At 36.1% G+C, this 24,229-nt stretch overlaps 1 pseudogene; it reads left to right on the top strand.

The window, feature by feature from the left end:
- LOC132282039 (squalene monooxygenase SE1-like) overlaps positions 1-18,047 on the top strand; it is a 98,069-nt pseudogene extending 80,022 nt beyond the window's left edge.
- Positions 18,048-24,229: the final 6,182 nt, after the last annotated feature.

Below are 24,229 nucleotides of genomic sequence, written 5' to 3'. Positions count from 1 at the left end.
CCCCACTCAACCACCACTGAAACCTTGGTCGGATCTACTGCTATCCCCTTTTCTGACACCACGTGACCCAGAAATTTCACCTCCCGCTGCCAAAATTCACACTTCTCGAACTTGGCATATAACTGGTGCTCACGAAGTGTCTGCAAGATTATGCGAAGATGTCTAGCATGATCGTCCTCCGACCGAGAATAGATCAAGATGTCATCAATAAAGACAATAACAAACTGATCCAAATAAGCCCGGAAGACTCTATTCATTAAGTCCATGAATACTGCAGGTGCATTAGTCGTCCCAAACGGCATAACTCGAAACTCATAAGAACCATATCGTGTGAGAAATGCTGTCTTAGGAACATCCTGCTCCCTGACCCTCAGCTGATAATACCCAGAATGTAGATCAATCTTGGAGAAATATGTGACTCCCCTTAACTGACAAACAAGTCATCAATCCTGGGCAAAGGATACTTGTTACGAATCGTAACCTTGTTCAACTCCCTGTAATCTATACACAGACGAAGCGAACCATCCTTCTTCTTTACAAACAGAACCGGTGCTCCCCAAGGTGATGTACTCCTACAAATAAAACCCTGGCTGAGTAACTGCTGAATCTGATCCCTCAGCTCTCTCATCTCTACCGGTGCCATCCTATAGGGTGCCCTAACAATGGGCGCAGTGCCTGGAGCTAAGTCTATCACAAAATCGATCTCGCGACTAGGTGGCAACCCTGGAATCTCCTGAAATACATCCGGGAAATCCTGTATAATCGGTATGTTATCCAATGACACAGTAATCCCCTCCTCATTTTCCTCCTCCACATGGAACAAATAGGTGCTACCGCCCCCTTTAGAACGTGGCATAGCTACTACATACATATCCTGACCAGGTATAGTAAAAATAATAGATCTATCAAAACAAACAACTTGGGCATGGTAGTAAGACAACCAATCCATCCCAAGTATCACATCATAAGTGTGCATGTCCAGGACCAATAGATTGGCTAGAAATCTGAGTCTGCCAATATCTAGTGTCACAGGCCCATCACTCTCATGTATAATAGCTGTATCACCTAATGGTGTAGAAATACCCTGAGGTCTAGTGCATACCCTCGTCCTCATCCCAGACAAAGCAACAAAAGTCCTAGCTACAAATGAGTGTGTAGCACCCGTATCAAATAAAACACGTCCATGCAAACTATGAATAAGAAACCTACCCTCAATTGTCTGAGGTGCCTGAACATCCTGTGGCATGGGGTTATACACCATGCCATAGTGCAACTGCTGTGGTGTCTGTCCCTGAGTCTACGGCGGTACCGGTAAAGCCAGATGTGTCTGTCCCTGAATCCGTGGAACCTGTGGAGCTGGTAGAGGCACTGGCGCCCTCTGTCCCTGCTGCACATACTGTCTCTGTCCCTGTCCTTGTCTTGCTTTAGGACACTGCCTGGTGGTATGACCATACTCTCCACAAGTGTAACAACTACCCTGAAAAGTACCAAATGGTCTCCTCTGTCGGTTAGCCTGTGGCTGACCCTGTCCTGCCTGTAGTCCCCCATTCTGTTGCCTCTGAATAGGTGCCCCATTCCGGTGAGCATCTGAACCACCTTTGTGCTTCTTCCAAGGCTGTTGTCCTTAGAACTTACCTTTGTCATTCTGCCGGTGACCATTGCCATTCCCCTTTTCAGCTAACTGACTAGTAGAGTCTTTATCTCCCCGCTTCTCACCACGAGCCTGTCTGATGTCCACAGTCAACTGATACTGTTGTAGAGCGGCGTCTACCACCTGAGCATAGGTAGTATAGGCTGGACTACCTGTAATAGCTCTCTTGATAGACCACATCAGTCCCTTGACAAAACTGTTGCGCTTCTTCTCCTCTGTATCCACCTCCTCCGGTGCAAAAAGAGACAAGCGTGTGAACTACTGCTCATACTCCGCCACTGTCATGTTTCCCTACTGCAGACTTAGAAACTCGGTCTTCATAGCTGCCCTGACTGCAGAGGGAAAATATTTCTCATCAAAGCGAGCATTGAACTCATCATAAGACAATGTCATCCTCTCCTCTGAGGTGGTAACTGACTCCCACCACTGTAGTGCATCCCCAACTAGCTTAAAAGTAGCAAGCATCTGCTTCTAAACCTCCGTGCACTGAACCAAACGAAGATGGCGCTCAATGTCCTGTTTCCACTAGTGAGCTGCTCTCGCATCGGTTGAGCGTGAGAACACAGGTGGACTCCCCTTTGTGAAAGAGCTCCTAGCCTTTCCCCAAGAATCCGTCTGAACCACTGGTGCTGGTACAGGTGCCGGCTATACCTGAGGCTGATTCCGAAGTGTAGCTGTTACCCCAGCCTCTATAGCCCGAGTAACGAGGTCATTGAGGTGAGGAGGAATCTCTGGATCTCTAACCTGGTCCAGAGTCTGTTGAACATTCTCCTGTTCCTCCTGAAACTGATCCATATCATCTTGAAACCCAAGCCTTTGCTGTTCTTCCTCCATTTGCTGACGCCGTAGGAGATATTGTTGCCTACGTGTGCCGTTCTCCTTTCCTTCCTAGTTCCTTGTATGTTCTGTCTGTTGCCCAAGAATTGACTCTAGAGGGGGGGTGAATAGAGTTAATGCCAAACAATGGATAAATTTCGCAATATATAGAAATACAATTTCTATTCAACAATTTAAGTAATTATGCAATACTCAAGATATGAGATCAAGATATGGAGTAAGCAATTAAAGCATAATTATAAGAGAGATAAGGGAAGAGAAATTGCAAACTATAACACGGCAATTTTTGCGAGGTTCGGAAAAAGTTACTCCTCGGCTCAAGATCCCTCTTGAGACTTCCCAATCCAATATAGCTTCTCCTTGCGGGTGGAGAGCAAACCTTTACATGAACCAAGACCTTACTTCTTTTCCTTGCTAGGAGAACACCCTTCTCCTAGGCTTCTTTTGGGTCACACCAATCCTTACAAGTTTGTAGAAAAGATTGTAATTGAAATACAAGATTGAATCTCTCTCAAGATAGATATACAAGTGCAAGCTCACAAGAAATATCTCTCAAAGATTGATGTACAAACTTTAGCTCTCAACTAGAGTATATATGAATATAAGTGAAGTTCAAACTCTATAAATGATATGAATGAGAGAAGATGATATAAGTGAAGAATGTAAGCTTTTATAATCTCTCAAGTGAATAATAGAGCAAAAACTCTATGAAGATTAAAGCAAGAGCAAAAGCCCTTTTAATCTTTGCTAGAATCTCTCAAGATAGAATAAGAGTGAATGAGAGAGATGAAGAGAAGATTGGAGAACAAAAGCTCTCTTTAATGCAATATGATGTCTTTCAAATGATGTCTCTTAGTTATTAAGACATTCCCCACTCTGTTTATAGAGTTTCCAAGCTCAATATAGCTATTGGGAGTGGAATGCACGAGGGTCGAGTATAATAGAGCCGTTACAGTTTGAATCTGCAGATCTGTGACCAAACCGGTTGACATGCGGATAAACCGGTTGACATCTTGGCCTGAACCGGTTGATGTATGTTCCAAACCGGTTGACATCTACTACATAAACCAATTGATGTATTTGCAAACCAGTTGACATCTTCTTTATAAACCAGTTGATGTATGTGCAAACCAGTCGACATAAATAAGCTTCAAATTGAAATTTGCTATGCCTAGATACCGGTTGACATGAGCTTAGTAGGCGTCGACATGAACAAGCTTCCTCTTGAAATTTTGCTATTGGACATAAAAGAGCATAACTTCAAATGGATATAACTCGGTCCATTTAACTCCAAATGAGGTGAAATTTAAGTCTAAATTCATTGCCTTAAAGTCATCTTTCTAATGCCTTCAGCTTTACTCAATAATTCCAACCACCGAAATGGTTATAGCCGTTTTAGTGCAACCTGGTCAGAAATCTCGCAGACCAGGATCAGCCACCTTGTGATGGTTATATCTCACTCAATTCAAATCCTTTTTAGGTGAAATTTGAGTCTAAATTCAAGGGCTCGAAGTCAGCTTTCCAATGCCACTGACCTTACTTAAAAATTCCAACTACAAAAATAGTTATAACAGTTTTAGTAAAGGCTGGTCTGGAAATTTTCTGGGCTGAAAATTGCTTCTTATGAAATATCCATCTTTCTAGCACCTAGGACTTTGATGAATGGTTCAATTCAGTTCAAGTCCAATTTCTAAGAGTCTAGGGACATATGAAGATGATAAATTTCATGTGCATTATGTCCTAGAGATATTTACCAAATTATGGCAACAAAGGCTTTAAAGTTGAAAAATGAATTTCAATGCATTTTCCTTTTCTTTCTAGAGACCAAAATAAATATTATGATTAATGTGCATGGTCCTTGAATTTCTAGCTTAAGTGATGAGTTCTTTAAATGCTTAAACAAGCTTGAACTAACTCATTCTTTAGTAAAGACTCCACATGTCATAAGTAATGAAGTTCATAGTCTATTGCTAATAAATATATGAATGATAATGATGATATGCATGATCCTATAAAGATGAGCTTCAAATAGATTCATAAATACTTTGACATTGAATCCTAAACACTCACCATCCTATCTACCCCTTTCTTCATGCTTTGTCCATGATCGTGTAGGCTTTTAGGTAGACTCGCTTTCTTCCTTTCTTTGAGTTGTTTTCTTGCTCATTGTAGTCCAAGTTATCTTTGGATGGACTTTGCATTTGGTTCCTTGCAACTTTAAGTTCCTTTGACTCCTTTACTTTCCATAGATGTGATCTTGAGTAATGGAATACTTGTAATGGTCTTTATGATCTTCATTGAGGTTCTTCTTTGAATGTGAATCATCTACAACACTCAATGTGAACATTAGTCCATAAACACCATTAATGGTTTGTTATCATCAAAACACCTAGATTGCCATTGGATGAAATCCTTAAGGTCAACAATCTCCCCCTTTTTGATGATGACAAAACATTGATGTGTTCATAAGGAAGTGGAGTAGCATTTGAAAAATGCTCCCCCTATCAAAGTGCATACATTGAACAAAATGTCATGAAATAACATGCTTCTACATTGTACATTCATTTACATGCATTTAAGATCATACATAATGAATCATATCACACATATTTCTCCCCCTTTGTCATCTCAAAAAGGTGGGAGGCCTAGACAACTTCATTTAGCATAGATCATTAAGCATTGTGAATTGATCATCAAGAAATGACATTTAAGTGGTAATGACTATAATATGCTTTAGAATGCAACATATAAGCAATTATATCATAAGGTACCAATTTCATTGACAACATGAGTTCGATTCATCATTAAGGTTCATGGCATATACAAAAGTATACATAAAGAATAAACCCAAGATGGAATATATACTCAATTAAGCAAAAGTATACAAAAGTATACACAATAGTTCGTAAAAATGAAGCAAGGATTAGTGTAAGCCAAAAGGCAAAAACCTTTGTAGAGGCAAAGTAAAGAAGTTAAGTGTGCTTCAATCCTAATATATATATTTTTCCCATTTGATGTATTCAATAAAGAGGGAAAATTTTTCAAGTTATGAAAGCTTATAAGAATGGAATATAATGACCAAAAAGTCATTTTAAGGCATGTTTTGACAATATCCAACGTAAGTCAATTAGGCTTAGCAACTCATGCACTATTCTTTCTCAAGAGATTATTAATAATCTCCCCCTATGAGTATGCTTCCATTTATATCATATATCAAGTATTGTGGATATGCTAGATAATGCAATAAAATAATGATATATGAAATGAGCCATTAATGCCAAAGATCTTCTTTTTATACGCATATAATTGAATTATCAAAATCTTACAAGGCAAGAGACATACAAGGCATATATAGAAGTGGTGGCATTACACCTAGTCATGTGCAATGAATTTCCAATAATGTAAAAGCATATTTTCTTGGACAAGTATGATTAGAGATGATTGGTGCATGATTATACATGTGAATGAGCTCAATATTTATCTTTGCACATATTTCTCAAAATGTGATATCAAGGTATCTCATGAAGTTTTAGATTGCAAAAAGTAATAATGTATAGATTAAGGTCTTGATACCAAAATATCTTCTTTAAGAGATGTGGTGAGAGATTGGCTACATAAATTTTCATGTGAATGAGCTAACTATCTCTTCTAGATGCATTCTTTAAGAAGTGATGTAAAAACATCACATAAAGTTCTAAAGTGCTAAAAATGGATATATCAAAATAGTATAGCACTTGAGATATCACATTAGTCATCTAAGCTAGAACATGGTATCCTTTGAATGACATGTTTCCAAGACTAAAAAGTCAAATAGATATGTGAAATTTAAGTTTCATGACACTTGAAGAGTTTTAATCCTTAGAAGAAATTAAGATTACTTATCATGATAATTTCAATTTATTTTCCATGCTTGAGGTAAACTTCTTTGATCAAAACATATATGTTAATTTAGAGACAATATCATTCATGTAAGTGCAATCAATATAATGTCAACAATGGTTTTGAAATTGATGAGATATAAAAATATCAAGTTTGTCAAAAGCCATCATTCTTGAGAAAATCACAAAGCCTTTTTGAAAAGAGCTCTTCGAAGCTTATTTTTAAGCACATAGGGCTATAGATAATTTTAAGCATGTAGTTCAAAATTTATGCATTTCAAAAGACCTTTTAGATATAAAGTCTATGCATAAAGATATATATTCAATATCTTCTTCTTGGATTAACCCTTGGGAATAGTCTAGCCTAATTAATATCGTAGCTACCACAAAAAAATAGTTCCAATAATAAGCACATAAAGAATGTTCACCAATGATGGATCAAAATAATGAAGTGAACTATTCAAACACTCTTAGGAAGGCATTATAAACTCTCACTCTTAGATTTTATGAGATGGCTCTTCCATGGAGTTTTGTTCCTTGAGATTTTCAATTGAGGACTTATTTGATTTCTTATTTTGTTAAGTCCAACTAAACCTTTTCAAGATGAACAACCTCATTTCCTATATGCATGGAAGTGACACAATAAAATGGATAAAGCATTTAAGATCACAAAGGCATATAGATGATGTTTTAGACATTGCTACTTTGATAGATTTGATAAGGTTCAAATAAAATAGCATTAATGGTCTTCATGAGATAGTATATGCTTTCCTTTGATGGCATATCTTCCAAAAAGTAAATCTTTCACAAAGATTGAGAATACTTAATCTAAAGATTATTTGGAAGATAGAGTATCATTTCGTGTTAGCATGTTCATAACTCATATGGCAAAACAAACTACTTTCATGCAAAATAATGAAAATCTATAACATGTACATTTCTACATCTATTAGCAACTAGTAGCATATTAAGAATGTCATGCTTAGAATTTCACGATTGAATTCTTCATATAAAAGCACATTAATGAGAAAGGAATTCTTTACCCATGGTGCTAACTTCATTAGCTTGGGAGTTGTTTCTCAATGTGATGCATCCTTTCCATTTTGTGAGTGAGAGGAATTCTTGGCATGATATATCTTTTGTGCACTGGTCACCAACTTGAGAAACCACTTATCCTTAAGTGAAAAGGATTTTAAACCTATAAAACATACTCAAGTGGCATTCTTGGTACCCAATTCTTTTAGGATCCTCATGAATTAGAACACATTATCAAGGTTTCTTTTGGAACACAATTCAATATTAAGCACAAATGTGACACTACCTTTAATCAACATGTTTCAAACTAAATTGTCAATTTAAATGTCTTTAGCATACTAGTGCAAATGTCAATTCAATAAATAGACATGCTTATGATTACATTCAATTCAATGAATAAAAATGAGTGAAGTAACAACCTTTCATATATGGATCATAATGTAATTCCATGAGCATTGACCATAATGAAATTCAAGAATTGACAAAGAGGAACATAATTCTTCCTAAGTAGGTAACATTAAACAAAGTACCCTATTTTTGAAATCCTTAAAGGATTCAACAATAAGGAAGATGCACTTCTTTTCATAAACAAATATACATTTTCAAAGAATGTTAGCTTATTGGAAAGCAATTTCTTTCTTAAGACTTACACTTTTTAGAACGATTTTCTTCTAACTCAAGAGAAAATCTTTAAATGCAATTTCAAGAAATGTAATACATAAAGAATTATTTTACAATCAATGAAGGTATGCATTTAAACAAATTGCATAAGCAATGAGTAATTGTACCAAGAAGATACAGGATCTACAATGTATATCATCTTCAATGGTCTAATATAATTCTCATTTTAAGGATTCTTCATGTATAATGATCATTGGCATGATAATACATTTTCATTTTTGATGCTCATAGATGATTTCAACACATCATGGAAGTATATAATCAAGCAATTTTGAGCATGAAAATGTCCTTTAGCATTTACCGATTGCCTTGCCCTTGGAGTTGTTCCAAAGTGTGATGTTTCCTTCATAATCCTTGAATAAAGAAGATGCCATCAAGTAACCCTACAAGGAAAGGTAACAAATTCTCCTTTTGGTACCCAAATTTTCTTGGGTTCATATGAGTTAGGCAATGGAACATAAGTTCCTTTTGGAACCCAAATCCTTTTAGTTGTTGTCTTCTTTCTAAAAGGACAACAATAAACTTTATGTCCAAACTTTTTACAATAATAGCATGTAAAAGAATTCTTCACAAAAGAGTCTTTCAAAGATTTTCTATTTTCTAATAAACATGCATCTTTAACATGAGGATAATATCCTATCTCATTGTTTAAGAAGACACTTCTTTGATTACCAAGCATAATACTCAAATTCTCTTTTTCTTTGGTAAACTTTGTTAAAATGTCATTTTGATCATCAATTATTTTCTTTAAAGACTCATTTTCGGAAATAAGATCAATTGATGAAGACTCTTTAGAGAATAAACATTTCATTTCATTTTTCAATGACTCATTTTCGATTTGAATCTTTTCTAATTTTTGCATAAGATAATGATTTTCCTTTTTCAAAGAGTCACTTTGTATTTGAACTTTTTCATATCTTTGAATGAGATCATGGTTTTCCTTTTTAAAGGAAGCACATTTCACAAGCATACTTTTTAGCACACCTTGCAACTCTTTAAACGCATCAAGTAATTCATTGTGCTAATCAACTAATTCATTATAGGAAGTTTCTAAATCAAAGGATTCATGATTAGAATTTACCTCATCTTCATTGGCCATGAGACAATGATTAACCAACTCTTTGATGTTACTTGCTTCTTTGGTAGAAGCTTGGAGAGCTATACTCTTCTTTTGCATTTCCTCACTTTCTTCACTATAGATGGATGAGTTAGTTCTACCAATAACATTCAAATGATTAGTAATGTTAATAAAACTACAATGCATCTCATTTATGCAAGAGGGTTCATTTATATTTGATTCATTATCATGACTTGATCCAACATAGCCTAATTCAAGCAAGTCCCAAATTTCTTTAGCCGTTTTACAAAAGATAACTTTATTGAATTCATTTTTGCTTAATGCACAATAAAGATAACATATGGCTAAATCATTACATTTAACTAATCTATGGTCATTTTCATCCCATTCCTCTTTCGATTTAGGAATTTTGATCCCTTCAATAATTTTGGTTGGGATATGACTACCATATTCTATAACTTTCCATAAATTAATATCAATATTTTTTAGAAATGCCCTCATTCTAATTTTCCAATAGATATAATCATTTTCATCAAAACAAAGAGGTTTATCATTAGGTTGTCCTTCTAAGTGGGTGATACTACCATTGTTGGCCATGATCGTACTCTAAGACGATTAAGTCCTTTAATTAGAGTTAGGCTCTGATACCAATTGTTGCCCAAGAATTGACTCTAGAGGGGGGGTGAATAGAGTCAATGCCAAACAATGGATAAATTTCGTAATATATAGAAATGCAATTTCTATTCAACAATTTAAGTAATTATGCAATAATCAAGATATGAGATCAAGATATGGAATAAGCAATTAAAGCATAATTATAAGAGAGATAAGGGAAGAGAAATTGCAAACTATAACACGGCGATTTTTGCGAGGTTCGGAAACTCCTACTCCTCGGCTCAAGATCCCTCTTGAGACTTCCCAATCCAATATAGCTTCTCTTTGTGGGTGGAAAGCAAACCTTTACATGAACCAAGACCTTACTTCTTTTCCTTGCTAGGAGAACACCCTTCTCCTAGGCTTCTTTTGGGTCACACCAACCCTTACAAGTTTGTAGAAAAGATTATAATTGAAATACAAGATTGAATCTCTCTCAAGATAGATATACAAGTGCAAGCTCACAAGAAATATCTCTCAAAGATTGATGTACAAACTTTAGCTCTCAACTAGAGTATATATGAATATAAGTGAAGCTCAAACTCTATAAACGATATGAATGAGAGAAGATGATATAAGTGAAGAATGTAAGCTTTTATAATCTCTCAAGTGAATAATAGAGCAAAAACTCTATGAAGATTAAAGCAAGAGCAAAAGCCCTTTTAATCTTTGCTAGAATCTCTCAAGATAGAATAAGAGTGAATGAGAGAGATGAAGAGAAGATTGGAGAACAAAAGCTCTCTTTAATGCAATATGATGTCTTTCAAATGATGTCTCTTAGTTATTAAGACATTCCCCACTCTGTTTATAGAGTTTCCAAGCTCAATATAGCTATTGGGAGTGGAATGCACGAGGGTCGAGTATAATAGAGCCGTTACAGTTTGAATCTGCAGATCTGTGACCAAACCGGTTGACATGCGGATAAACCGGTTGACATCTTGGCCTGAACCGGTTGATGTATGTTCCAAACCGGTTGACATCTACTACATAAACCAATTAATGTATTTGCAAACCAGTTGACATCTTCTTTATAAACCAGTTGATGTATGTGCAAACCAGTCGACATAAATAAGCTTCAAATTGAAATTTGCTATGCCTAGATACCGGTTGACATGAGCTTAGTAGGCGTCGACATGAACAAGCTTTCTCTTGAAATTTTGCTATTGGACATAAAAGAGCATAACTTCAAATGGATATAACTCGGTCCATTTAACTCCAAATGAGGTGAAATTTAAGTCTAAATTCATTGCCTTAAAGTCATCTTTCTAATGCCTTCAGTTTTACTCAATAATTCCAACCACCGAAATGGTTATAGCCGTTTTAGTGCAACCTGGTCAGAAATCTCGCAGACCAGGATCAGCCACCTTGTGATGGTTATATCTCACTCAATTCAAATCCTTTTTAGGTGAAATTTGAGTCTAAATTCAAGGGCTCGAAGTCAGCTTTCCAATGCCACTGACCTTACTTAAAAATTCCAACTACAAAAATAGTTATAACAGTTTTAGTAAAGGCTGGTCTGGAAATTTTCTGGGCTGAAAATTGCTTCTTATGAAATATCCATCTTTCTAGCACCTAGGACTTTGATGAATGGTTCAATTCAGTTCAAGTCCAATTTCTAAGAGTCTAGGGACATATGAAGATGATAAATTTCATGTGCATTATGTCCTAGAGATATTTACCAAATTATGGCAACAAAGGCTTTAAAGTTGAAAAATGAATTTCAATGCATTTTCCTTTTCTTTCTAGAGACCAAAATAAATATTATGATTAATGTGCATGGTCCTTGAATTTCTAGCTTAAGTGATGAGTTCTTTCAATGCTTAAACAAGCTTGAACTAACTCATTCTTTAGTAAAGACTCCACATGTCATATGTAATGAAGTTCATAGTCTATTGCTAATAAATATATGAATGATAATGATGATATGCATGATCCTATAAAGATGGGCTTCAAATAGATTCATAAATACTTTAACATTGAATCCTAAACACTCACCATCCTATCTACCCCTTTTTTCATGCTTTGTCTATGATCGTGTAGGCTTTTAGGTAGACTCGCTTTCTTCCTTTCTTTGAGTTGCTTTCTTGCTCATTGTAGTCCAAGTTATCTTTGGATGGACTTTGCATTTGGTTCCTTACAACTTCAAGTTCCTTTGACTCCTTTACTTTCCATAGATGTGATCTTAAGTAATGGAATACTTGTAATGGTCTTTATGATCTTCATTGAGATTCTTCTTTGAATGTGAATCATCTACAACACTCAATGTGAACATTAGTCCATAAACACCATTAATGGTTTGTTATCATCAAAACACCTAGATTGCCATTGGATGAAATCCTTAAGGTCAACACTGTCCATTTCTAGCGTTAACCATCTGTTAACACGAAAAGACAGACGTCAGTACCCTTTCTATACGAACCATAAGGAATACAATGAACCCTAACTTAAGCTCTATTCAAGAGAAAACGCTACACGGAAGACTTAATATGAAAACATCCTAGAGACACTTGAACCTGGAGTGCTCTGATACCAACTGAGATACCCCTCGGATCCGAGACACGGGTTGATCAAGCCCAGGCCCAAACCCGAGGGAATATCAAACAATTAATATTTTATAATGAACACGGAATACAAAATAAATTAAGAAATGAAATTAAAGCTGGAAGGAACTAAAAATAGAATCCACAAAATATTATAATTATTAAAATCCATCAAACCCAAACTCCAAAACTCCATCAGTTTACAACTTGGGAATCCATCTCTAGTGGACCCCTATTAAACATCCAAACGGAAGATAGAACAACTGTAATAAACGTCCAGAAATAAAACTATAGAGAGAGCCCTACATCGTCGGAAGAGTGAATAGAGACCTCTGCTCAGCACGAACACGTCTAAGCCTGGAACTATCGTGTACCTGAAAAATAGAAGTGGGTCAGGCCCACGCGCAAGTTCTATACTACTACAATCCAAACAGAGGCCCGATACGCATGTACATCCTAAACAATTCAACAATAGCTAATAGTCCGTAAATATATATATAGTCACACTAAAGGACTCTTACTGGACTACAGGCCGGTCTCAACCTGAATAGATGTAACATTCTAAAACGCACACGAAGTGGGTATATGTACCTATACCTAAACAGGGTACACCTCCAACCATCGTAGCCAGCTACATATCCCGATGCATATACGCTCCCTAGCCATCGGTCCTGAGGCTCAAGCTCATACCGAGGCACCATAACAGTACATATATAAAATCCATCCAAAATCCCTGGTATTGCCGCTCAACAAGTAGTTGCCATGACAATACAAATCCACGGGACTTAACTTTTAGTTAATCCCATCCTTATTCCAAGTAGGTGGGTAATGGTATTGTTTTAAAAACCAAACCCATCCTTAGTATGCCACCGTCCCATTGGGTAATGGTATTGTTTTAAAAACCAAACCCATCCTTAGTATGCCACCGTCCCATACCAGTGCCTACTTTCCAATCCTCCAATAGTCAATAATACCAATAAATCAAGTATATATCAACTAAATTCCAACATCCAACATTCAATGTTAGCAGTGATAAAATAAGTATTGATAAACAGGGTCACAACAACAACATATACATGCCCAATTTAAGTTGTTCCCTTTAGTCTGATATAAAGACAGAATTAATTAAAACTTCCATTTAACACCTTACAAATGACATACAGATATGTAGGGTATGTATCACAAAATCCTAACCTCCACAGTTGATACTAACTGTGATAATGTAAGCATCAAAACAATATTCACAGTATGTATGTAGACATGCTCAAATTATAGTGTTCCACAAAACCGATCTAGTGTTAAACTCAAATCCTCCTAGTATTTAAGTTCCAACAGTTGCTATTACAGAAGTTAAGATAGCTATCATCTAGACCCATCCTTCCAATAATTTATACTAGCAGTGGTAAGGAAAAACGTGAACCACAGAACCACAATGCATTCACAAACATGCTTAGTCTAGGTTGAACAAGCATACAACACTACTGTAACTACCAGTTTCATAGCAAAACAGATATCATTTTAGTTTGGTTTAATCTTCATTAATCCTGAAATCATTTAAGAGTGCAAAGAGTTAGAAGCCTAAGGGAAAGAGTAAGGATAGAATCTTGCCTCAGAAACTTTTGTTCAAAGTTTCAACGTCGTCTTCTTAAAAAATCCCTGCGAGTTCCAAAACCCGATTACTGTTCACGGGTACGAAACACTATTCCTGAACTCAAAATCTAATCTCCACCGTTCAGATTTTGCGACACTGAGTCATGAACCTATCCTCCAAATTTCAGCTCGATCGGACCACGGACGAAGCGGAATCGGATGTTTGATGAAATCTGGGCAGAATGGAAAAAAACCTGTGCGACCCAGTTACTGTTCACGAGTACGAATCATTGTTCCCGAGGTCAAACTTTGATCTCCACCGTTCAGATTGTGCGTCACTGAGTCATGAACCTCTTCTCCAAAATTTAGCTCGATCGGACCACGGACGAAGCGGGATCGGATGTTTGATGAAATCTGGGCAGAATGTGAAAAACTGCATTTTTCCTTCTCCACTTCCACAAAACGTGTGCTTTGTTTAAAAAAACCCTACACAGACGTCTACCTTATACTTATAGAGTTTTCCTAAACCCTAGGTTCATTTAAGTCCAACTCACAATCCTAACCGGCCCATCCAATTAACGTAGAAACCTACGACGGTTATAATATAAAACCCTAATTTATACTGTAATTAAAACCCTAGTTAGATGTATTTACCTAATTACCCTATTCACCATTAAATACTTAACAAATAATCTAATTGAACAAAATAATAATTAGTAAACCCAATTAAACCAAATAAGACACACATAAAATAAGACACACATAGAATAATTAAACTAATTACACTTAAAACATTAATGCCAATTAAATAATTAAAACACTAACAAGTAATTCCAATCAAATAACTAAACCAATTACACTTAAACCATTAATGCTAATTAAATAATTAAAACACTAACAAGTAATTCCAATCAAATAACTAAACCAATTACACTTAAACCATTAATGCCAATTAAATAATTAAAACACGAACAAGTAATTCCAATCAAATAACTAAAAATAAATATCATTTAAATAAATTAAATCACCGCAAAAGAAAACAATTAAGCACCTAATAAAAAAAAATAATGACACATAATCCAATAAAATGCACTTAAATAATAAATTAAATACCATTAAATACCAGGAATATCCTTTTTAAAATTAGGGGTATTACAAGGTGGGACTTGGTTCTGAAAAGGAACATTGGGCCAAGGGTTATGTCCCTCTTGCCCCCCTGGGTTCGCAGCCTGAGGTGGCAAGACTTGAGGTTGAAAATGAAGAAGTCGACCATTAGGTTTGTCATGATTCCTCTATCTTGGTTGTTGGTGACCATTCACTCCTTGCTCTACTGGATGGACTTGTGGTGGAATTGGAGCTACTAGTCGAAGACCATTAACCATGGGATGTGGCTGGGAACCTCTTTCCGATTGACCAACTTGTTGAGGAGGAAACTGGTCCACGGGTCTATCATTTTGGTTTTCTAACCTAGGCGGCTGAGCAATAACCTGCCTATCAATACGAGTCACTAAGGCATTAATCACCTCATTCAGCTATTGGAGCTGAGTATTAGTCATGTGGGATGAAGCCACCAATGGCTCCATATTTTTGTTGATTTCCCAAGCGACTTGGCGTTGGGAAGCCTCCACTCTACTTTCAAATCGTGACACCATATTGCTGACAATTTAGGCCGCCATTTGGTGGCTAGCCTGATGTCTCTCTTCATGCTCAGACCCGAAATCTTGTATGATGGGAGCAGGCTGATTTTCTTCCTGATCTTCCCTTTGAAAGTTAGCTTGTCCAGCTGAAATTTGAGTCTGTGACCTAGTCTCGACGACCATTCACGAATAAAACACAAGTCCCACCGGGCGTGCCAAAGTTGTTTGGCTCACAAAGTGGTCTAAGGTCGCTAGCCAATGAATGGCTGACCTAGAACGCGGGCGTGCCAGAGTCCTGATGGACTCGAATACTTCTTGCCAAACTATTCCTATTAGGTCGAGTCACCGACCTAAGGTGATTCAGGCGAAAGTTGGAGAGTAGGAATGACCCTCTCCTTAAGGTTGATATTGCCTTTAAGAAAGGACTTTAAACATTTAAGATGAATATCAATTAGAAGCAATTTAAACTGAACAATAAATATACTTGAATCTGCAAACCTTTCTTCATTGAACTTAACTGATTACAATGATGAATGAATTACAAACTCTTGATTGAAATGGAAACTAAAGTATTGAATGCTGAAAGATGAACTAAGAATTAAACTGATAGTGCTAAACTGAACTTGCTGAAATAAAAGCTAAGTGCTAAACTGAACTTGATAAAATAAAAGCTAAGTGCTAAGTGATATGAATGCTAAAGGTTGAACTTTAGAAATGGTCTTGGACCCCTTCCTTGTGAAGTTTGAGTGGGTATTTATAGAGGCTTCCACCTGGTGTTGTCCCTTTCAACCGTTTCTCTAGAAATTGATTGGTTGTAAACTGAAAGTGACTCTTCCTAACCACCTTGCTGAGCTGGTCAGGTTGACTGACTTGCACATCCTTCTATAAGCAGATACAAGTATGTCTGACATAGTATTTTTAACTAAGTGGTGCCTTGTCTTTCATGCTTGATGATTTTGGTCTTCAAGCCATTTTCAGCTCTCTGCACCTGTCGTGTCTGGCTTGATTTGTACATTAGCCTGGAGGCATCTGATTGCTGACAATTCTGACTCTCCTCACCAGATGTAGGTGAGAACCTTCCATCTGTAGTCCTGAACTTCTGATACTGTCAAGTTGTCCTTTTCTATTTCAAGCTCTTTTCACGTTTCCAGACCTGACTTGTTGGGTTCTTAAATCATTGGGATTCCAGCCGATCTTCATTTGAATTACCCCGAAGATTCTTCAAGTGATTTTGACCCTAAACCCCTGATCATGACCATATTTGGTCATGGGTCTTGATTATGACCATAGTGGCTAAAAATCTTGGTTAAGATTCATGATCATGACCAATATGACCAAGAGTCTTATGATCATTGTGACCGAGAGAAATAACGGTCGAGACTCTTGATCATGGCTGGTTATAAGTCTTTGGAGAGACTCGTGATCATGACCATTAAGACTGAAAGTCATAACCTTATTGACTGAGAATATTTTGGCCTAAACTCATGACCATGAGACCGAGACTCTCATGACCATAATGACTGAGAGAAATATGGCCTAAACTCATGATCATGAAGACTGAGAGGATTTTCGCCTAAAACTCATGATCATAGTGACTGAGACTGAAAGTCATAACCATATTGACTGAGAAGGTTTTGGCCTAAACTCATGACCATGGGACTGAGACTCTTATGACCATAGTGACTGAGAGAAAAATGGCCTAAAGCTCATGATCATGAAGACTGAAAGGATTTTCGCCTAAGACTCATGATCATGAAGACTGAGAGGATTTTCGCCTAAGTTCATGACCATAGTGACTGAGACTCTTATGACCATAGTGACTGAGAAGATTTTGGCCTAAAACTTATGATCACGACCATTAAGACTGAGAGTCCCAATTGTGACCGGTTATAAGCTCAAAACCTCATCTCAACTTTAATGGCCTAAAAATTCCACTCTTCTTAATTCCCAACCTTAAACCTGATCACCCTGATTAGAAATTAATCTTTCACCCTAATGACCATGGGTTGACCCAAGGTTCGGATCTCGTATTCTTTGACCACGTGGCATGATTGCCCCGAATTATATTTTAGGTGTTAACAGCTATATATGGTGTTGGTCGTCTGTTGCTACCCTTTCCTTCACCTCAACGACTGTACCTTGGAGCCAGAATGTTTTTGGTAGGCAGCTATAACATATATATATATATATATATATATATATATATAATATTTTGGAATTTTACATTAATTTCTTTCTGTTTAATATTTGTTGCAAGAATCTCATAATTTCAAACAAGATAATGTTAAACACAAGGGAAAAGAAAAGAAAAAATGATTCTCTATATATAGACTTTTGATGTTGAAGTTTGTTTTCCAGATAGGATCGGGTATCATTTTCTCCATCATAGAGGCTGAAGGAATTAGGCAAGTGTTCTTCCCTGCGACCATTCCAGCATATCATAGATCTCCTCCTCCTGTTAAATGAAATATCAAATTCAGCATAACATATATCAAGTTAGTTTATGCGTGAACCTTCTATTCTCAACTACCTTACACTATTCTTAGTGACGGGAAGTTATGTAATCAATTTTTTTAATTTTTGCGAGAAGTAGAAACTGAAAATCAAATGTATTGATTAAAGTTATCTTAGAATTGTAAAAAAGTATTTCTTCCAACTTGACATGTACTTTTAATGGAAGTCTCCCACCCATTGTGCTCTATCTACAATACTAATATTGGGCCTGTTCATACCATCGAGTGCTGCTCATTCCAATACGAGGTGCTTGGGACACGATCAAAGTAATTCCAGGCGGGAGCGGAGTCAGGATTGAATTTTAGGGGATAGTGTATTTGACGAAAAACAAAAAAATTCAACTAACATCAGAAATTTTTGGAAATATAAGAACCAAATATAGATTTTGATAATATTTTGATTGAATACCAAAATAAACATTTGTAAATTATAGTATAAAATAGCAATTATATTATAAAATAGTTAGTACAGCGATCAAATGGCGGAATATTTTGATAGGTAAAATGACTGAATCACTCTTAATATAAAAAAATACACATAATAGTACTAATTTTTATTTTTTAAGAGGGGGCACACGGTCCCTCCGCCCCTGATTCCAGGATGCATCTGCCTCGAAAAATATCAAGTCTAAGTTTAACATTCCTAAGCATAGAATGGTTGTGATTTCACAATAGATAATAGTAACTCCACATGTTCATATATTTCTTTAGATTTGTGAAATATACCAAGCGTTCTCTCTTAATGGTATGACGCACCATATCGTAATATAAATATAAACTCCATCTGTTCCAAAATTCTTGGGGTTCTTGGGGAGTACAACGTTTTTTTGGTAGTGAGTTTTAATATTTTTTTTTAATTATTAGATCGATAAGAGTGAATTTTCAAACTTTTGAAATATTTTCTGTGTCACAATGACTTATCATCAACTATATATATGTGTGTGTGTGTATGTATGAGCAAGCACAATAATAGGGTACACAGTAAATAAAATAATTCCTATTTATTGAATTCATTCATGAATTAGATTATGTAATATTGATCAATGTAGCTACATTGAATTAGATTTTATAGCTTTGATCAATATAGTTAACATATTACAGATTGGAATAATTGGTTCCCTCGGTTCATGAAATGTTTTTTCTGATCGATGTGATGATGGCTCATAAGTAGTTTTTCTTCCCTCTAGTTTTATGTCATTTTCTTTTGCTTGCATATATATGGAACAATATTGTACCACTTCAGCATGAACGTAATACATGCATCTAAAAACATAATTAAATGTAAATTAAGGGGCTCAATTATTGAAGAGTCATCTCAACCTACCACAACAGATATAGAAAATGATTAAATTTAGCAAACATATAATGCAAAATCTGGTACAATATTACATCCTCTGCTTTATCAGCTGATCGAGTCGATTTGTTTTTGCAGGAGGAGCGAGTGCCGATATAGATTGAGCCAGTGGTGTTTGATGCCAAGCTGTGGCTCAAGAGATTTTCCTCGTGTAAAGTTAAGCCATGTAAGAAGAACTGGCAAGAGGCGGCCAATGCGTTGACAACACATCATAAAGTATCAACCGCAGCTAGGGCTTCCACCATCATTAAAGAACTGCATATGCACAAGTAAAGACGTAATAACATCAAGAGAGCTTTCTTACGGCAAGAGTCATGAAGTCTCTTTATTATTAACAAATAAAACGAGAGATTTGTTTAAGAAAAATATAAAAAAAAAACTTAACAGACACCCAACTAGTCAGGTGTTGTTAAGTGTACCGCAGTTCTCTCGTAAAAAATTTATTTTGACTTTTCACTTATTTCAAAAATAGTCTAAATCAAGTAATCAATATATATAATTGATTTAATAAAATGAGAGGCACACAGAACACAATGAGCACAAATGATTTTGTGGATGGAATGATGAAAACTTCACTTTTTCTAGTTATCTTGGAATAATTAAATTTAGCAAACATATATTGGAATAATTAAATTTAGCAAACATATAATCTTTAATCTTCTGAAAAGTGGTTTATTCCCAAAAAAATTTGTCAATAAAATGTCACCCCTTCCAACCTCCATATATCTTCAAGAAGTTTTGATATTGATTAAAACGCTGAATAAAACATATTGGTTGCAATCCCATTGTCAAAGTCATTCTAGTTCCATCTAGATCTAATCCAACACATTCAATTTTATGTGAACATAATAAAATAAATTTTTTTATTTTTTTTATTTCTTTGTCTTTTTTCGTTTCTTTATTTTGGAAAATGCCAGTCACAATGAAAATGAATGCATCAAACAAGTGGAGCATAAAAAATTGAGTGACAATGAAAATTATCAAACAGGTGGAGCATAAATAATTGAGTGACAACGAAAATGAATGCATCAAAAAGGTGGAGCCTAAAAAATTGCTCCACTTGGTGATGTGAGATCAAATACCGTTGACAGTGATGACTGACTAGAAGACTATTTGTTCTCTTTCTTCACTTCTTTCTCTTTCTTCACTTCTTTCTCTTTCATGCGTGTCACAGAGCCTTGATAGCGAAACTAGCAACTGCCAAGAAAGTTATTTTCCAGAGATTCTGCTATTAAGAAGCCACACGTACACGATTGGACAAATACCATGCAAATGGCAACAATATATATATATATATTGCTTCATTGGATCGACTTCTTCCAGAATGTGCTATTCCATGTGGATCATGTTTGTATCATCCCACAACCACCGGTCACGCTAGGGTCCATGCCCAAAATCTCTGATTATTTTTGTGGCCCCACAACAGATGGAGGGACTCGTTGTGGAATCCTATTGTGCTGACCAATAAAAGTCGGTGACGGAGGGAAAAAAATATTTAAAAATAAAAAATGATACGTCTTTCGATTTTAATTGTCGATTCTTTTTCTGAATTTAACATGATTGGATCACGTTAAATTTTTTTTTAAAAAAAAAAAAAATTCATAAACATCTCTTCTATTCGACTCATTCTCAACCACGTTAGATTTGGAAGAGAAGGAGTCGGTAATTGGAGTTGAAAGACGTATCATTCCTCTTTAAAAATAGATGAATTTAAATAATTAACAGCATAGAAAATTTCCATTTATCATAATAAGGGGTTTTTACTAAAAATTTAGTGACATATTCCACATCCGTTTAATATATATGGAAGATAGTAACAAATTTCTAGTATTTAATATAAATAAAAAAATTATTGTTTCGCCTCCATTTAGTTTCATACCAGAAAAAATTCTTGCACCAATATTCATTATTATTGGGGAAAAGTGCAAAAAAACCCCCCTTGAAGTATTGGGGTTTTGCAACTAACCCCCTTGAATTACATAAAACCCCATCGAACTAACAAATTGTTACATTTAACCCCCTTAAACTAACAATAGGGTGCCGGAAAAAAGCCAAAAGACAACATTACCCTCAATTAATTAACCTCTCTTTAGTTTGGGCCCCTATTTTTCTACAGAGAGAGAAGGGGAAAGAGAGAGAGCTGATGCCCCATCACCGATCAAAGCTGCGATTTAGAGCAACGAAAGAGAGAGAAATTGATTCACAGAAGAAAAACAAAGTTGCCTCTTTTAAGAGAAGAGGATGATTCGGCTTTACAAGTGGCTATCTGTTGCTTCTCCCATCGCCGTCGAAAACGGGTTATGTGAACGGCGATTGGGTTGTGCGCTTGGGCCGTCGATTGGCGATTGACGACGCGGGGCGATTAGGTTGTGCAATTGGCGACGACGATGATGGGTGCTAACGGCGGTGGGGGAAAGCTTGGCGAAGGCAGTGGCTATGGTTGTTGGGGAGAGGCGGCGGCTGTTGTTGGCGTTGGTGTGATGGTGGTGGTTGTGGATCAAAAGCGGTGGCGGTGTGGGTATATTGGGTTGCTCTGTTTTTTCTTGAAACATAGAGAGAGAGAAACGACGGATCTATTGAAGAAGCCTTAGCAGAACTTCACGGTAATCTCGAAAGTCTCAGAGCTTCTACGTCTCTGTCTTTTTCGGTTGCCTTCCACGGCTGAAGTTGTGTCATACAATGGTCGTAGGTGTCACAAAGGGCGGCTTCGTCGGCGGAGCAGAAGACAGAGCCTTGTAAAGCCCAATTGCATCAAACAGAACCATTCTTTGTCCTTGACAGCCATGTTCGACGGCAACCATTCTCCGTGGAGAAAAACAATTACACTTAAGTCATACTTCACCGGAAAAGGAGTATTGTAAAAAAAAAAAAAAAAAAAAAAAAAAAAAAAAAAAATGAAGCCATTCCTTGTCAAACAATACTACAATATTCTAACCTCCGTTGATGGTTAGAGAAGTATATTACTACAATACTCTTTCTGAAGCTCCATTGGCGACAGCGATTCCAAAGGATTCTGGCGAGTTACGACAGTTATTGGGAGATTGAATATTGATTTAGATTGTTAGAGAGAGATGAATCTTTGATTTAGAATTTTAGAGAGAGAAAGAAAGAAGATGAGAGTGTCACAACTTGTTTCGTTAAGAGATTCTCAGCAAAACTTCGCTTCGGACTGCGACCAGCTTACGACAATTTTATTGGTTTCATCCACACCATCGATTGGAAAGTACCCCTTTCCGTTTCTCTCTCTAAAAGTCATCTCTCTTTCTCGAAACCCATTTTGATCAGTACATCTAAGCAGGTCCAAACAACAGCATGGTCCAAACAACAACATATTATATGTACCCATCACGTTATATGTTAATTTCTTGCTTCATTGTGTTTTTTTCTTGATGCCCACTTTGATGTGTAAATTAGTGGAATCTGTAGTGAAACACTTATGGATGGTTCATTTTGATAAGAAAACAGAGGAGGCCAAACAAATGAGGATTGAATCAGAGGATTTGAAATAATATTTATTTTTTCTCTTTAGGGAAGTGGTCAACAACTATCATGGATTTGAAATCTGAAGCACTGTTGTTGATTGTTCTTGGAAGCGACTATCATAGGATTTGAAGATGAAGCCATTAATTGTTTCTTCTCCAGTGAGCCTTTTCTGAAAAATTTTCCTTTGTCCGAAAAAATCTATAATTGAAAAGTTACAGATGCACATGAGTGATATATATATATATATAGACAGAGGGAGGGAGAGGAGAAAAGAGGAGAGATTTGTTCAGCTCCCTCTGTGTGTGTGTGTTTTTTTTTTTTTTAAATCAGAAGCGTGAAGAAGGTGAACAATTATTATATGTATATGTCATGTGTGTAGACAGATGGAGCATAAGGGTGTGTTTGGGTGTAACAATTGGTGTATCTGAAAGCAACTATCATAGGATTTGAAGCCGATTTCGTTAATTGTTTCTTCTCCGACAAACACTTTTTCTAAAAATTCTTCCATTGTCGGAACAATCTATAATTGAAAAATTACATAAGCATATGAGCAATATATATATATATCGACAGAGGAAGGGAGAGAGGAGAGGAGAGATATGTTCAGTCAATTTTTTCTTTTTTCAATCATTCGACGTTGCAGAAGATCAACAGTAATAAGGTAACAAGGGTTTGTTTGGGGTGTTTGGGTTAATAGTTACAAAAGGGGTATTAGTGTCTTTTCATAGTTACAAGGGCATTGTGGTTATTAAAATTATAGTGTATGTCATGTGACTGTCACGTGGGGTAAGATCCAACCGGAATAGTGACGGATCCGACCAGAACAATGTCGGATGGGGCCATCTGCAACAAAAATGTGTAGTTTAGAGAGTTAGTTGCAATTTTAGTAGTTCAAGAGGTTAATTGCTTATTCTCTAATAGTTTAGGGGGTTTTTTTGCATTTTACCTTTATTATTATAATAAAAATATAATTAAATACTCACTCTATCCCAAAAAATATATCTTGTTTGAAGAACCGTTGTGAGTCACGATTCCCCAAACAAAGACATCTAATTTGGGACGAAGGTAGTATAATAAAGGAAATATCATTAGTAGGGGTGACCATTCATATTCACGAGTCGTAATCAATTTAAGGGTATTTTACTAAAAAGTTCAACTTGAACACACCTATTTAATAATCGTGTCAGGAATTCTAAACACTAATCCAACCTGTTTATTAAATGAGTTACACGTATAATGACCTATTTAATAAATAAATATTTTATTATTTAAATTATTAATAATACTTAATCAAACAA

This window comes from Cornus florida, unplaced genomic scaffold, assembly GCF_030987335.1.
Source record: "Cornus florida cultivar Cherokee Brave unplaced genomic scaffold, ASM3098733v1 CherokeeBrave_3.0.0_Hap2_Chr11, whole genome shotgun sequence".
Taxonomy (NCBI): Eukaryota; Viridiplantae; Streptophyta; class Magnoliopsida; order Cornales; family Cornaceae; genus Cornus; species Cornus florida.
This window is presented reverse-complemented; position numbering and strand designations above follow the sequence as displayed.